The sequence below is a fragment of the Trichosurus vulpecula genome, chromosome 6 (genome assembly GCF_011100635.1).
Source record: "Trichosurus vulpecula isolate mTriVul1 chromosome 6, mTriVul1.pri, whole genome shotgun sequence".
NCBI lineage: Eukaryota > Metazoa > Chordata > Mammalia > Diprotodontia > Phalangeridae > Trichosurus > Trichosurus vulpecula.
The window spans coordinates 117657772-117672060 of NC_050578.1; positions in this window are offsets into that span (position 1 = coordinate 117657772).

Here is a 14289-nt window from a genome sequence, read left to right on the forward strand (position 1 = left end):
TCGGTGCCGTTTAAATATTTATGAGTAAAAAGAAAGCACCAAGCTGAAGGGTGTGCCATTTATGAAAGACTTAATGGACTCCGTTTAGCCCAAACCGAAACCTGTTTGGGGATCACGGCTGCATTTGTTTAATGATACATGAAAATATTACTCTCTACTTGGCAGAGAATCAGCAAGTAATTGGAAGTAGAAAAACTTAAGTGTAGTTGGTGAGACTTTTACTGCAGAAAGAAAAACTGCTATGATTATAGCAGAAGACTATGTTAGCTAAATAACTGTGCTTCTGGGGCTGAAAGCGAGGGAATATTACAGCACATATGTCATGACAATGCAGTCCCTGTCTTGTTAAGTAGGGGTTTGGTCCCAAGTGAGCAGTGGTGAGCAAATATTGGATGATATTGGCCCTTGGCAATGACACCTGCACCGTATAGTCCTCATTGGCAAATGTTGCAGCTTCTCTAATTCAGAGGCTCATTGGCTTATAATTAGACTTCTGAGAAACTGGGGAGGGCATGTTGCTTTCATTTAGAAATGGGAAACAAGGGAAACTGAAATGTGCTGGGGATTCAGTAGAAACCTTTGTGTCTGGTTCACTCATTTAGAGTTCCTCATTTTTTTTCCTTTGTTTTTTAAGGAGTACAAGATTCCACCAGAGTTTTCCTGTGATGAAACATCATAGTGTGGTTACCCATGCTTCTGTACTGTATGTATGTACTCTGACAGGTCCTTACAAGCTGGTGTGGTCATCATAATGGCCCCTGGACAGATTTTTAAGCCGTTACTGCAATGCTTAATTTCTGAAACCTCCAGAAGATGGGCTGCTAAGAGATGTACAATTTTGGGCTATAGTAAATTATTAAGCTAAAGTATGGAGAAGTTTCAATTACATTGGTGTTGAATTGAAATCAGCGATCCTTAACATTTAAGGAAATTGGGGACGAAACCATATTGAACTGAATGAAGAGGCAAGGGGTAGATGGAAAATGTATTGGCTCTGGTCCCAGAGGACTTGGGACCTGATGCTTACTCCCTCTATGAACTTGGGAAAGTCATTTAAAATCTCTGGGTCTCAGTTTCCCCATCTGTAAAATGATATTTGGACTAAGTGGTGTGCAAGGCCCCTTCCAATTCTAGTTCTATGAGTTACTATGATTTAGTTTAGAATCTATTATCTATATGCATATATTTACACATGCATATATATATATTTATATATGTGTTTATATACATATATGTATACATACTTATATATCTATGTATATGGAAGGGGTAAGATGGAGTGAAGGTATCTGAATATTTTTAATAGTATCAGTGAAGGGACCTCCCAGTGTGGAAGCTCCCTCCACCAAAGCCAAAGGTTTATGATTTTTATGTATTTCTTTTTTTACACAGCAACTCTCAAAAACCATTTGCTGACTCAATCTGGTGTTAGTGTAGACACTATACACATGAATTTAATTGCAGATCCCTGATGTATTGAAGTATGGTTGCTACTTATGACTTATTTACGAATGAGAGGGCAATGGGATGGTGAAAAAATCAAGATATATTCTGCCTAACACTTCTTAGTTGGAACTGGAATGCCAACAAAATAATATTTTCCATTTGGTTTATCACAAGGTTTGACATTCCCTATGGAATGTCAAATCATCCATGGTTGGTGCTCTGGCCGTCCTTACTCAGTCTTTTGCTTTTAGAATTCTCTAGAAGGGGGGAAACTGAGTGGGGATTGTCTCTATGATCACTGCTGGGAATTTTAGTACTGATGAAATAGAATCACATAACATTAGAATTAAAAGGGACCTAAATAAGCACACAGTTCAAATCCTTATTTAGTAGATGTGGAAACTTAGACCCAGATAAAAATATAGTAATTTTTCTAAGATTGCACAATAAATGGCAAACTCAAGCCTATGACCTGTAAGGCCAGGCTCCCAGCCAAGTTGTTTGCATATTTGATTAACAGGTACCTTCCACTCCACCTCTCTCACATCAGTGAGGAATCATGCTTTGACCTTTTTTTTTTTCTTCTGTTGCCTTGCTTCATTTGACTGTTTTTCTCTGTTTACACTGTGCTGGGACTTCACCGTAATTGTCTTTTATTCCTAGTTATTCTCCATGTAGCCAGGAATCTATGGACACCATATTTGCTTAAATTAGAAAGGGAATTTAATATAAGCTATGTAAAAATTAAAAAAATATATATCAATAAAAGCTTATTAAAAAGAAAACATCTTTGTGGGGTCCTCATCAATAGCTATTTGCTTTCTTCTGACCCTCACTTGTAAAGATTTTCTGCCTTAATATCCCTTATTGTTCTTTTAGTTCACCTCAATAACAAAGTTTTCTTCTATTGACCCACTCTTAGTACAGAGTTTTTTCTGAAAGAAACATATTATTTTTTGCCCATAGATACCATTTTTTCCAACCAGAAACTGAAAGTTTAAGAAACTTTTTACAGATTTTCCAATCATTCTCAGTTTAAGATTATTTTTGTCATGATGCTACAGTTTTAGCCCCAGACTTTGTTGGAAAACCCCATGTGTCTAGCATATAATAAGAGATTAATAATTATTTTAGAAACCATTGGAATGGAATTTGAATAATCTCTAACTTAGCCCTCTCCAGGGAATTCACAGCACTTAAAATACAACCACATACACACAGATACACACAAACAGAAACAGACACACACACACACACATACACGTACTCACTCACTCCAAATATTCCCCATGCACTTATATTGGGCAAAGATGCATTTTTTAACTTCATCTCAACATATGCCAACAATTAAAAGCAAGGATTTATGATACTCTAAATCTTCACCACTGTTTTGTTCCTTGGCCTACCTCCCTGATTTAAACCCAGACAAAATATATCTACCTGCATAATCCCAAACAACCTTACATCATGATGTCAAGAGGTTAGAAGGTCGATGTTGCATTAGCAATGACTAATAGTCATTAGCAGTCCTTACTCCTCTCAAAAAAATCTTTGCTCTTTACCAATCTCGCATGTTTATCAACATCATGTCCAAGCATATGAGCATCCCAGAGAGCAGACATAAATAGTATAACATACCAGCATTGGAAAAAGCCTAAGCCACATTGTTTATATAAATTATTGCCATCAAATGTCATTTAGTAAACAAGAAGATCTGTTAGGAGGCCAACTGGCATGTTACAAAGTTGAAGAAAGACCTCTTATGTCCAGGAATAAGTACTTATTTGTATAGTGTGTTAAAGTTTGCTAAGTCCTTTTTATACATTTATTCTTGGGATCTTCACAACAACCCTGTGAGGTCATTTCAATTATCATCCTCTTTTCTTTTAGGTTCTTTTTTTCTTTTAACAGTATTTTATTTTATTTCCAATTACCCGTGAAAATAGTTTTCAACATGCATGCCTGTAAGATTTTGAGTTCCAAATTTTTCTCTCTCCCTTAATTCCCTCTCCTCACCCTCCCAAGATAGCAAGCAATGTGACACATGTTATATATGTACAAATATGTTAAACGTATTTCCACATTATTCATGTTGTGAAAGAAGAATCACAAGAAAGGGAGAAAACCATGAGAAAGAAAAGAAAAAGTAAAAATAGCACATTTTGACTCCATAATTCAGACTCCATAATTTTTGTCTGGATATGATAGCATGTTCCATCACAAGTCTTTTGGAATTGTCTTGGATTATTGTATTGCTGAGAAGAACTAAGTCTATCATAGTTGATCATTGCACAATGTTGCTGTTACTGTGTACAATGCTCTCTTGGTTCTGCTCATTTCCCTCACATAAGTCTTTTCAGGTTATTCTGAAATCTGCCTGTTCATCATTTCTTATAGAACAACAGTATTCCATTACATTCAAATACCACAACTTGTTCAGCCATTCCCCAATTGATGGGTATCCCTTCAATTTCCAGTTCTTTGTTATGACAAAATGCTGTTATAAATATTTTTGTATGCGTGGGTCCTTTGTTCTTTTTTATGATCTCTTTGGGATACAGACCTAGTAGTGCTATTGCTGGATCAAAGGGTATGTACAGTTTTATAGCCCTTTAGGGAGAGTTCCAAATTGCTCTACAGAATAGTTGGATCACTTCACAACTCTACCAACAATACAATAGTGTTCCAATTTTCCCACATCTTCTACAACATTTATCATTTTCCTTTTCTGTCATGTTAGTCAACCTGATAGGTGTGATGTGGTATCAGAGTTGTTTTAATGTGCATTTCCCTAATCAATAGTGATTTAGGGCATTTTCTTTTCATTTGACCATAGATAGCTATAATTTCTTGTTCTGAAAACTGCCTGTTGTTTTGACCATTTGTAAATTTGGGAATGACTTGTATTCTTAGAAATTTGACTCATTGCTCTATTTGAGCAATGAGGCCTTTATCAGAAACACTACCTATAAAAATTGTTTCCCAGCTTTCTGCTTTCCTTCTAATCTTGGCTGCTTTGGTTTTGTTTGTGTAAAACCTTTTTAATTTGATGTAATAAAAATTACCCATTTTGCATTTCATAACGTTCTCTATCTTTTTTGGTCCTTAATTCTTCCCTTCTCCATAGTTTTGCTGGGTAAAAAATTCCTTGTTCCCCTAAGTGGCTTATGATATCACCCTTTATGTCTAAATCATGTACCCATTTTGAACTTATCTTGCTATACAGTGTGAGATATTGGACTATTCCTGGTTTTGCCATACTGTTTTCCAGTTTTCTCAGCAGTTTTTGTCAAATAGTGAATTCCTATCCTAGAAACCGGAGTCTTTAGGTTTTTCCAAAAGCAGATTACTATACTCATTGACTACTATGTCTTGGGTACCTAACATATTCCACAAATCCACCAATCTATTTCTTAGTCAGTTTCAAATAGTTTTCTTTTGGTTGTTTTTTTTTGGAGGGTGGAAGGCAGGGCAATTGGGGTTAAGTGACTTGCCCAAGGTCACACAACTAGTAAATGTATCAAGTGTTTGAGGCTGGATTTGAACTCGGGTCCTCCTGACTCCAGGGCCAGTGCTCTACTCACTGAGCCACCTAGATGCTCCCCCCCCCTTTTTGTGTTTTTGTTTTTGGATTTTTTGGTATCAAATAGTTTTGATGATTGCTACTTAATGATAAAGTTTTAGATCTGGTGCAGCTAGGTCACCTTCCTTTGCATTTTTTTCATTAATTCCCATAATATTCTTGATCTTTTGTTCTTCCAGGTGAATTTTGTTATTATTTTTTTCTAGTTCTATAAAATAAGTTTTTGGTAGTTGATTGTCACAGCACTGAATAAGTAAATTAATTTGTATAGAATTGTCATTTTTATTGTATTAGCTCGGCCTACCCATGAGCAATTGATATAGTTCCAATTGTTTAGGGCTGACTTTATTTGTGTGAAAAGTGTTTTGTAATTGTGTCCATATAGGTCCTGAGTTTGTCTTGGCAGGTAGACTCCCAAATATTTTATATTGTATAGAGTGATTTTAAATGGAATTTCTCTTTCTATCTGTTCCTGCTGAGCTTTGTTGGTAATACATTAAAATGTTGATGATTTATGTCAGGGTTTATTTTATAGTTAGCAATTATATAGTATTATTAGTAATAGCAATTTTATAGTATAGCAATTTTGTTAAAGTTGTTCGTTGTTTCACAGTAATTTTTTACTTGATTCTCTAGGGTTCTCTAAGTATATCATCATATTATCTGCAAAGAGTGAAAATTTTATTCCCTTATTGCCTATTCTACTTCCTTCAATTTCTTTTTCTTCTCTTATTGCTAATGCTAACATTTCTAGTATAATGCTGAATAATAGTGGTGATAATGGGCATCCTTATTTCACCTCTGATCTTACTGCGAATGCTTCTAGCCTATCCTCGTTACATATAATGCTTGGTGATGGTTTTAGATAGATACTGCTTATGATTTTAATCATTTTATTCCTATGCTCTCTAGTGTTTTAGTAGTATAGAATATTTGTAGTATAGAATAGGTGTAGTGTAGAATAGATTAGAATAGAATGGTGCTGTATTTTGTGAAAAGCATTTTCTGAATCTATTGAGATAATCATATGATTTCTCTTAGTTTTGTTATTAATATGGTTAATTATGCTGATGGCTTTTGTAATATTGAACCAATCCTGTATTCCTAGTATAAATTCCATCTGATCATAGTGTATTGTCCTCATGATGAATTACTGTAATCTCTTTGCTAATATTTTATTTAATTCTTTTGTATTAATAGTCATTAGGGACATGGGTCTATAATTTTCTTTCTCTGTTTTGGCTCTTCTTGGCTTAGGTGTCATGACCATATTTGTGTTATAAAAGGATTTTGATATGACTCAATCTTTACCCATTGTCCCAAATAGTTTATATAATATTAGAATTAATTGTTCTTTAAATGTTTGGTAGAATTCACTTTTAAATGTGTCTGGCCTGGAGATTTGCTTCTTAGGGTGTTCACTGATGGCTTGCTCAATTTCTTTTTGTAAAATGGGGTTACTTAAGTATCCTCTTCTAATTAATCTGGACAATTTATATTTTTTGTAAATATTTCATCCATTTCACTTAGATTGTCATATTTATTGGCATACAGTTGGGTGGTGAATTCACCCTTTTGATTTTTGATCCTGGTCATTTGTTTTTCTTCTTTCTTTTTTAAAATCAGATTAACCAAAGGTTTATCTATTTTATTGTTTTTTTTAAATAAAAGCAACTCTTATTTTTATTTATTAGTTCAATAGTTTTGTTTTTACTTTCAATTTTATTAATCTCTCCTTTGATTTTCAGAATTTCTAATTTAGTGTTTAATTGGGGATTTAAATTTGTTCTTTTTCTAGTGTTTTCACTTGCACGTCCAATTCATTGATCTGCTCTTTCTCTATTTTATTCATGTAAGCATTTAGAAATATAAACTTTCCCCTAAGTACTACTTTGGCTGCATCCCATAAGTTTTGGTATGTTGTTTAGATATTGTCAGTCTTTTTGATGAAACTATTGATTGTTTCTATGATTTGTTGTTTGACCCACTTATTCTTTAGGATTAGATTATTTACTTTCCAATTCATTTTTATTCTATCTTTGCATGTGCCTTTATTATGCATAATTTTTCTTGCATCCTGATCTAAAAAGGATACACTTAATATTTCTTCCTTTCTGCATTTGATGGTGAGGTTTTTAAATCCTATGCATGATGAATTTTTTTGTGTAGGTGCCATATACCACTGAGAAAAAGGTATATTCATTTCTATCACCATGCAATTTTCTCCAATGGCCTATCATATCTAACTTTTCTAAAATTCTATTCAACCTCCTCAACTTTTTTTCTTGTTTATTTTGTGGTTAGATTTACCTAGCTCTGAGAGGGGGAGGTTGAGGTCCCCCACTAGTATAGTTTTGCTACCTATTTCTTCCTGCAACTCCCTTAACTGCTCCTCTAAGAATTCAGATGCTATACCACTTGGTGCGTATATGTTTAGTATTTATATTACTTCATTGTCTATGGAACCTTTTAGCAAGATGAAGTATTCTTCTTTATCTCTCTTAATTATTTATATTTTTGCTTTTGCTTTGTCTGAGATCAAGATTCATACCCCTGCTTTTTTAATTCAGCTAAAGCATAATATATTCTTCTCCAACATACCATCTTTACTCTGTGTGTATCTCTCTGCTTCAGATGTTTTTCTTGTTAGCGATATAGTGTAGCATTCTCGTTTTTGATCCACTCTGCTATCCCCTTCTGTTTTATGGGGGAGTTCATCCCATTCAAATTCACAGTTATGATTACTCTCTGTGTATTTCCTTCCATCCTATTCCCCCCACCATTTATACTTTTCTCTCTCCTTTCACCCCGTCCCTCCTCACCAGTGTTTTGCTTCTAACCACCTCCCTCAGTCTGCCTTCCTTTCTATCAGACCTCTCCCTTCCCTTTTCTTTCCCCTTTCCCTTCCTACTTCCCTTTAGGGTAAGACAAATATCTATACCCAACTGAGTGTGTATGTTATTCCTTCTTTGAGCCAAATCTGATGAGAGTAAGTTTCAAACAATGCTCACCTCCCCCTTCGTTCACTACTGTAAAAGGTCTTTTTCACCTCTTCCTGTGATGCAATTTACCCTATTCTGCCTCCCCCTTTCCTATTCTCCCAGTACAATCCTTTTTTTAACCTCTTACTTTTTTATATCATCACATCAAAGCCAACTTATACCCACACCCTCTGTCTAAGTATACTCTTTCTAACTGCCTTAATACAGAAAGAGTTCTCAAGAGTTACAAGTATCATCTTCAATGTTATTGAATAACATTTTTCTTGCCTGTTTACCTTTTTATGCTCCTCTTGAGTCTTGTATTTGAAGATCGAATTTTCTATTCAGCTTTGGTCTTTTCATCAGGAAAGTTTGGAAGTCCCCTCTTTCTTTTCCCCTGAAAGTTTATATTCATTTTTGCCAGTAGTTGATTCTTGGTTGCAATTGAAGGTCCTTTGCCTTTTGGAATATCATATTCCAAGTCCTCTGATCCTTTATGCAGAAGTGCTAAGTCTGTGTAATTCTGACTATGGCTCCTTGATATTTGAATCGCTTCTTTCTGGCTGCTTATAGTATATTTTTCTTGACCTGATAGTTCAGGAATTTGGCTACAATATTCCTTGGAGTTTTCAGTTTGAGATCTCTTCCAGGAGGTGATAGGTGGATTCTTTCAATGACTTTTACACTCTGGTTCTAAGATATTAGGGCAGTTTTCCTTGATAATTTCTTGAAAGACACTGTCCAGGCTCTTTTTTTGATCATGGCTTTCTGGTAGTTCAATAACTCTTAAGGTATCTCTCCTAGGTCTAATTTCCAGGTCAGTCATTTTTCCAATGAGGTATTTTACATTTTTCTTCTCTTTTCATTCTTTTGATATTGTTTGACTGATTCTTGAAGTCTTATAGAATCATTAGCTTCCATTTACCCAATTATAATTTTTAAGAAATTATTTTATTCAATTAGCTTTTGTGCCTCCTTTTCCATTTGACCAATTTTATTTCTTAAGGAGTTGTTTTCTCCAGTCAATTTTTCTGCTTCCTTTTCCAAGCTATTGACTCTTTTTTTATTATTCTCCTGCATAATTCTCATTTTTTCCCAATTTTTCTTCTACCTCTCTTGATTTTTAAAATCCTTTATTTTAGTTCTTCCAAGAGGACTTTTTGGACTTGGGACCAATTCATAGTATCCTTTGAGGCTTCACATGCAGGCATTTTGACATTGTTTTCTTTCCTCTTCAGAGTTTGTATTTTGATCTCCTCTGTTGCCATAGTAGCTTTCTATGGTCAGAGATCCTTTTGCTTTTTGCTCATTTTTAAAGTTTAGCTTTGTTCCCAGGGAACAGTGGGCACTGTACCAAGCTTCTTGTGCTGGGGCCAGGGGACTGGTCACTGGCTTTCCACACCAGGGCCTCAGGTATTGGCAGCTTGCTCACCATGCTGTGGTAGCCCAGCCTAGTTGTGCCTCTTGTGCTAGTGTTCCATGGTGGGCAATTTGCCTTCTGTACTGGGGCTGGAGGCTTCACAGCTGGCTGACTGTGCCACTGGACTGCAGAGCTAGGACTTCAGGGTCTCTGTTGCTGATCTGTGCTATGGCTAAAAGCCTCCTGCTGGCTTGCCCAGACACTATCTGCACCAGGCTGTGCTCTCCTTTAACCCAAGTGGGATAGACCTTTCCTGAAGTCCTTCTAAATTATCTTAAGCTGGACAATTTTTTTCACTCCATCTTTTTCTGGATTCTGTCACTCCAGAATCCATTTACAGGCTTGATTTAATGTTGTTTCCGAGGGAAACTGGGGACCATTCGGGCAACTTACTGGTTTCTCTCTGCCTTCTTAGCTCCAGCCCCACCCCCCCAATCTCCTTTTTATTTTATGTTTTTAGAGAAGAAAACAGGCTTAGAGAACTTGTCACCTGAGTAGGGATAAAAAGCAAACAAACAAAAAAACTAATACATATCAAACCCAGGTGTTCCTGTCTTCAATTCCAATACTCTGTCTTCTTATGGGGAGGAGAAGAAGGAGTTATTCTTTTTTATTACAGGAGCTCCCTTAAAAGGGTTAGTCAAGTCTTCCAAAATAACAACAATTTGATATAGTTGAAAAAATACTAGATTCTGAATCAGTAGAACTTGGATTAAAATCCCAGATTTGATCCTACCACAGTGACTTCAAACAGGTTAGTTTATTTCTCTGGGCTTCTTTTTCTCGCCTGTATAACGGAGACATTAGAATAAATGACCTCATAGGTCTACTTCAGTTCTAAATCTCTGGTTCTATCTATCCCATAATGGATATAAGATACCAACCTAAGATATAATTTTAAAAAATGACAGGAAGTATGGCAAAGAGACGACTCCAGAGTCAGGATGACCTAGGGTTTAAGCCCTACTTTTAACACCCTTTGGTTTTGTGACCCTGGGCAAGTCACAACATTTTGATGCTCCCAGGCATCTCCCTAAGACCCCAAATTGCCCAACTTAATTGGGGGACTGAATCTCCTTACTAGTGATTCCCTATTCTAATGAAACCTGAGGTCCTTATCCTCACGCCCAAAACAACAACAATTATACTGTCACCACCACCACAAAAAAACACTAAAATACTGACTAGAGTTGAAGACTCTATAGACCTCTGTGGAATCTACCAAAATATATTCTTTCCTCTTTCAGGAGAAATATTTTTCACTCACTTGTAGGAGTTTCATTACAACTAGTTTATTTTATCTTGATGACAATGTCTTGTAGGTCTTCCAATAAATAGTAAAACAATAAGCTTCAATGACCGAGTTACACAAACCCAGGAGTGAGAAGTCTTGGCGTTGTTCAACAGGGGATGCTTTTGTAGAGAACCAAAGACAACACAAACAACAAAAGTTAGGTACCCAAATGTAGTATTTCCCATTTAATAACTTGAATGACAAATTGCTTTGGGAATAGAGGGGGAAGGAAATGAGTCCAACAAAGCTAGAGAGATACTCTACGTTGAAAGAAATGAGTTAATCATAAACATATTAAGGGCAAACCCAGATCAATAGTGAATCACCTTTTCTTATAGAAAGCTCCTCATCTTTATTCATTGGGACTAGCAGATGCAAAGATTCATGTTAGCAAGGTGACATAACTTTATTCTTCCTGATTTTGTTTAAATAAGTACACCATTGACTAAAAGTTTCTTTTTATCTTTCCCTCCTTCTTCTCTCTCACCCTCTGAGACAATGAAATAATTTAGAGAAAAGGGAGATCACTCATTAGGAGCTTGTGGGTACTAGGGACCTTGTCAATAGAGGAAATATTTTTGGGGGATGATTTCTTATTGTAAGCTATTAATTCCAACTCTAAAATGTCTCCTTTTCTGATAGGAATACAGATTTTTGATCTAGAAAAAAACTTAAAATTGTAGACCTCCTCTTTCATTTTATAGATGAGGAGACTGAAGCCCAGAGAGGAGGGGGGAAACAAAAAGAAAACAAAAACCCAAAATAACCTTGCCCAAGGTCAGAAAGGACAGATCTCAAATTTGGACCCAAATCCAGTTCTCCCTGCTTTTGCTTCTTTTCTTCTCCAGTCAAGCCTTTCTGTAGTCATAGAATCAGTACATATTTGGGCCAGACATCAAACCTAGATCTCCCGACTTGAAATTTAACATCCTTTCCAATATGGAGGGTTGTTTGACTAAAGATTTAGGCAACCAGATTGGAGGTATGTTTTTTTTCTAGTAACCCACGGTCAAATGTGCATATATTCCCTGTATAGTCCTCTAGGCCAGGGGTGGGGAAACTGCAGCCTCTAGGCCACATCTGTCTTCTAATCTTCTTCCTCAAGTGCAGCCCTTTGACTGAATCCAAACTTCACAAAACAAATCCCCTTAATTAAAATATTTGTTCCATAAAACTTAGACTCAGTCAAAAGGCCACACCCAAGGACCTAGAAGGCCACATGTGGCCTCAGGCCAAAGGTTCCCTACCCCCAGAAACTTTCTATGGTGACATTAGTATAGATTGATTGAGTGGACACCTTGACAGAATGAAATACAGAGAAGAGATTAATTTCAGTTACAGTAAGCCATAGATACTGAACCCCTGCCCTATCTTATGAAATGTCCTGTATTCCACATTTCTCTTCCCTAAAACAAACAAACAAAAAGTCTTCCATCTCTTGCTCTGAACTCACTCATCAAATATATTATATTATTGTCTTGGAGAGAGCTTATCATTTGCCTGACCTATAGATCCCTGTGGTCACTATCCCTCTGACTCCCCAGATGTTCTCTTTCCTAATGACCCTTTCCCATGTATTTGTTGCTTCTGCCTCTTAGAATACAGGCTTTCTGAGGCCAAGAATCATCTCATTTTTGTATTGCTGTCCCTAACACTTAGCCTAGGACCTAGCATATAGTAAGTGCTTAATAAATGCTTTTTTTAATTCATTCATTCATTCATGGACTGAAGACCTTCAGGGATAAGGAATAGATGAGGGCAGTGTGATAGCAAACATATATATATATATATATATATATGTATATGTATATATATGTATATATATATATATGTATATATATATATATGTATATATATATTCTTCAAAATTTTATTGGCTTGCCCTGTATATGGAAGTCATAGATCAAACTGCAGTTTCTCTTGCAATTTCCAGTGTAGATGTAGTCTCTTGATAAGGAGAGTCCTTGCCCCCAATTTTGAGGTTTTAACAACAACAAAAGGATTGAGACTGAAGACCTAAGGTCCTAAAAATAAATGAATGAATGAATGAATGAATGAATCAATCAATCAATAAATGAAACAGTCCTTGTGAATGATATGCTAAAACTGTCACTAGGACTTCACTATGGGCTTTCGTGAATCCATTTTTCCTTTGACCAAGTTACTTCTTATAGGATTTAGAATTGAAAGAAATCTTAGTGATCACGAAGGACCTTTCAGGCTAGAGGTTCTTAACCTTCTTTATATCATAGGCCTTTGGCAATCCTAAGTGAAGCCTATGGATGCCTTCTCAAAATTATAATTTTTTAAAGTATAAAGCAAAATATATATGATTATGAAGGAAGAATAATGTATTGAAAAATAGTTCTTAAAACATTTTTTTACATTCACATTCTAGGTTAAGAACCTCAATGTAGCCTATTACTTACATTTTAGGAGCAGAGGCCCTGAAAAGTTAAATGATTTTTCCCTAGCTCACGCAGGTAGTAATAAAAATAAATTGGAACCCAGGTTCTTTGACTCCAAATTTTTTGTTCTTTTTGCCACAACACCCCAAGCAGTGGTTAAAAGTTGTAATAATTCCTTTAGGACCATTTCAGTTGTTTGAGTACTTGTTCCTAGGCTTACAGTGGCAATAAAGCTGGTATATATTTGGAGAAATGGCTTAATTCTCCAGATTGTAGGAATTGCTTGTGAAAGTAGAGTAAGAGGCGGGGTGCAAAGTAAGGTTGATAATCATGGTTGGGCAACATGGATCCCATAAGAAGGGTCTTTGAGTTTTGTCCCTCATCTGTACCATTTATCAGCTCTCTTGATTACCCTCCCTTCAGCAACGGCAATAGTGGACTTGTTCCTGAGTACTTCAGGCTCTGTGTGTCTAGTTTCATCTGGGCCTCCTCCCTCCCTCATACCAAAAAAACGTGATGTCAGTTCTTAAGGAGAGAACAGTTGGTCACAAAAATCAGAGAATTAGATACTTGGATAGGCCTTAGCAGCCATCTACTCCAACCATACCCCAAAGGAATCTTCATTATAAAAGCCTCACAGATTGTCATTCAGCTTCTGATTATAGTACTCCAAGGAAAAAAGAACTTATCATCTCTTGAGGTAATTCATTCTGCTTTTAGACAGCTCTAATTTTTAAGGACTTCTGCTTAGGCTTAACATGTCATATTTGTAACTTTCGATCACGTTGCAAGGTGATACAATATTTCCTGAGAATATTCTAAGTTACTGTCCAACCATAATATTATATCTGTGCTGTGGGATTATGGAGACCTCGGATGAGGTTCAGGGCAGAGGAGTAGACCGGAGGTCTCCAACAATAAAGAAAGTAGATAATACATGTGTCTATTTGATGAAGCCTCAGATGTCTGTGAGGGTACTTTTTGAGTGTCCACTGTTGAATTAGTTTAAACTTTGAGAACCAGAAGACCCTCTTTTGGGGCCCATGGAATCATGCAATGGTTTGAAAATGTTGATGATATGACCCTGTTGCTATACTTTGGGAAAACCCATTGCTGGGGTTCCAATGCACTCGATTCCATCATCTCCAGAAACTCAT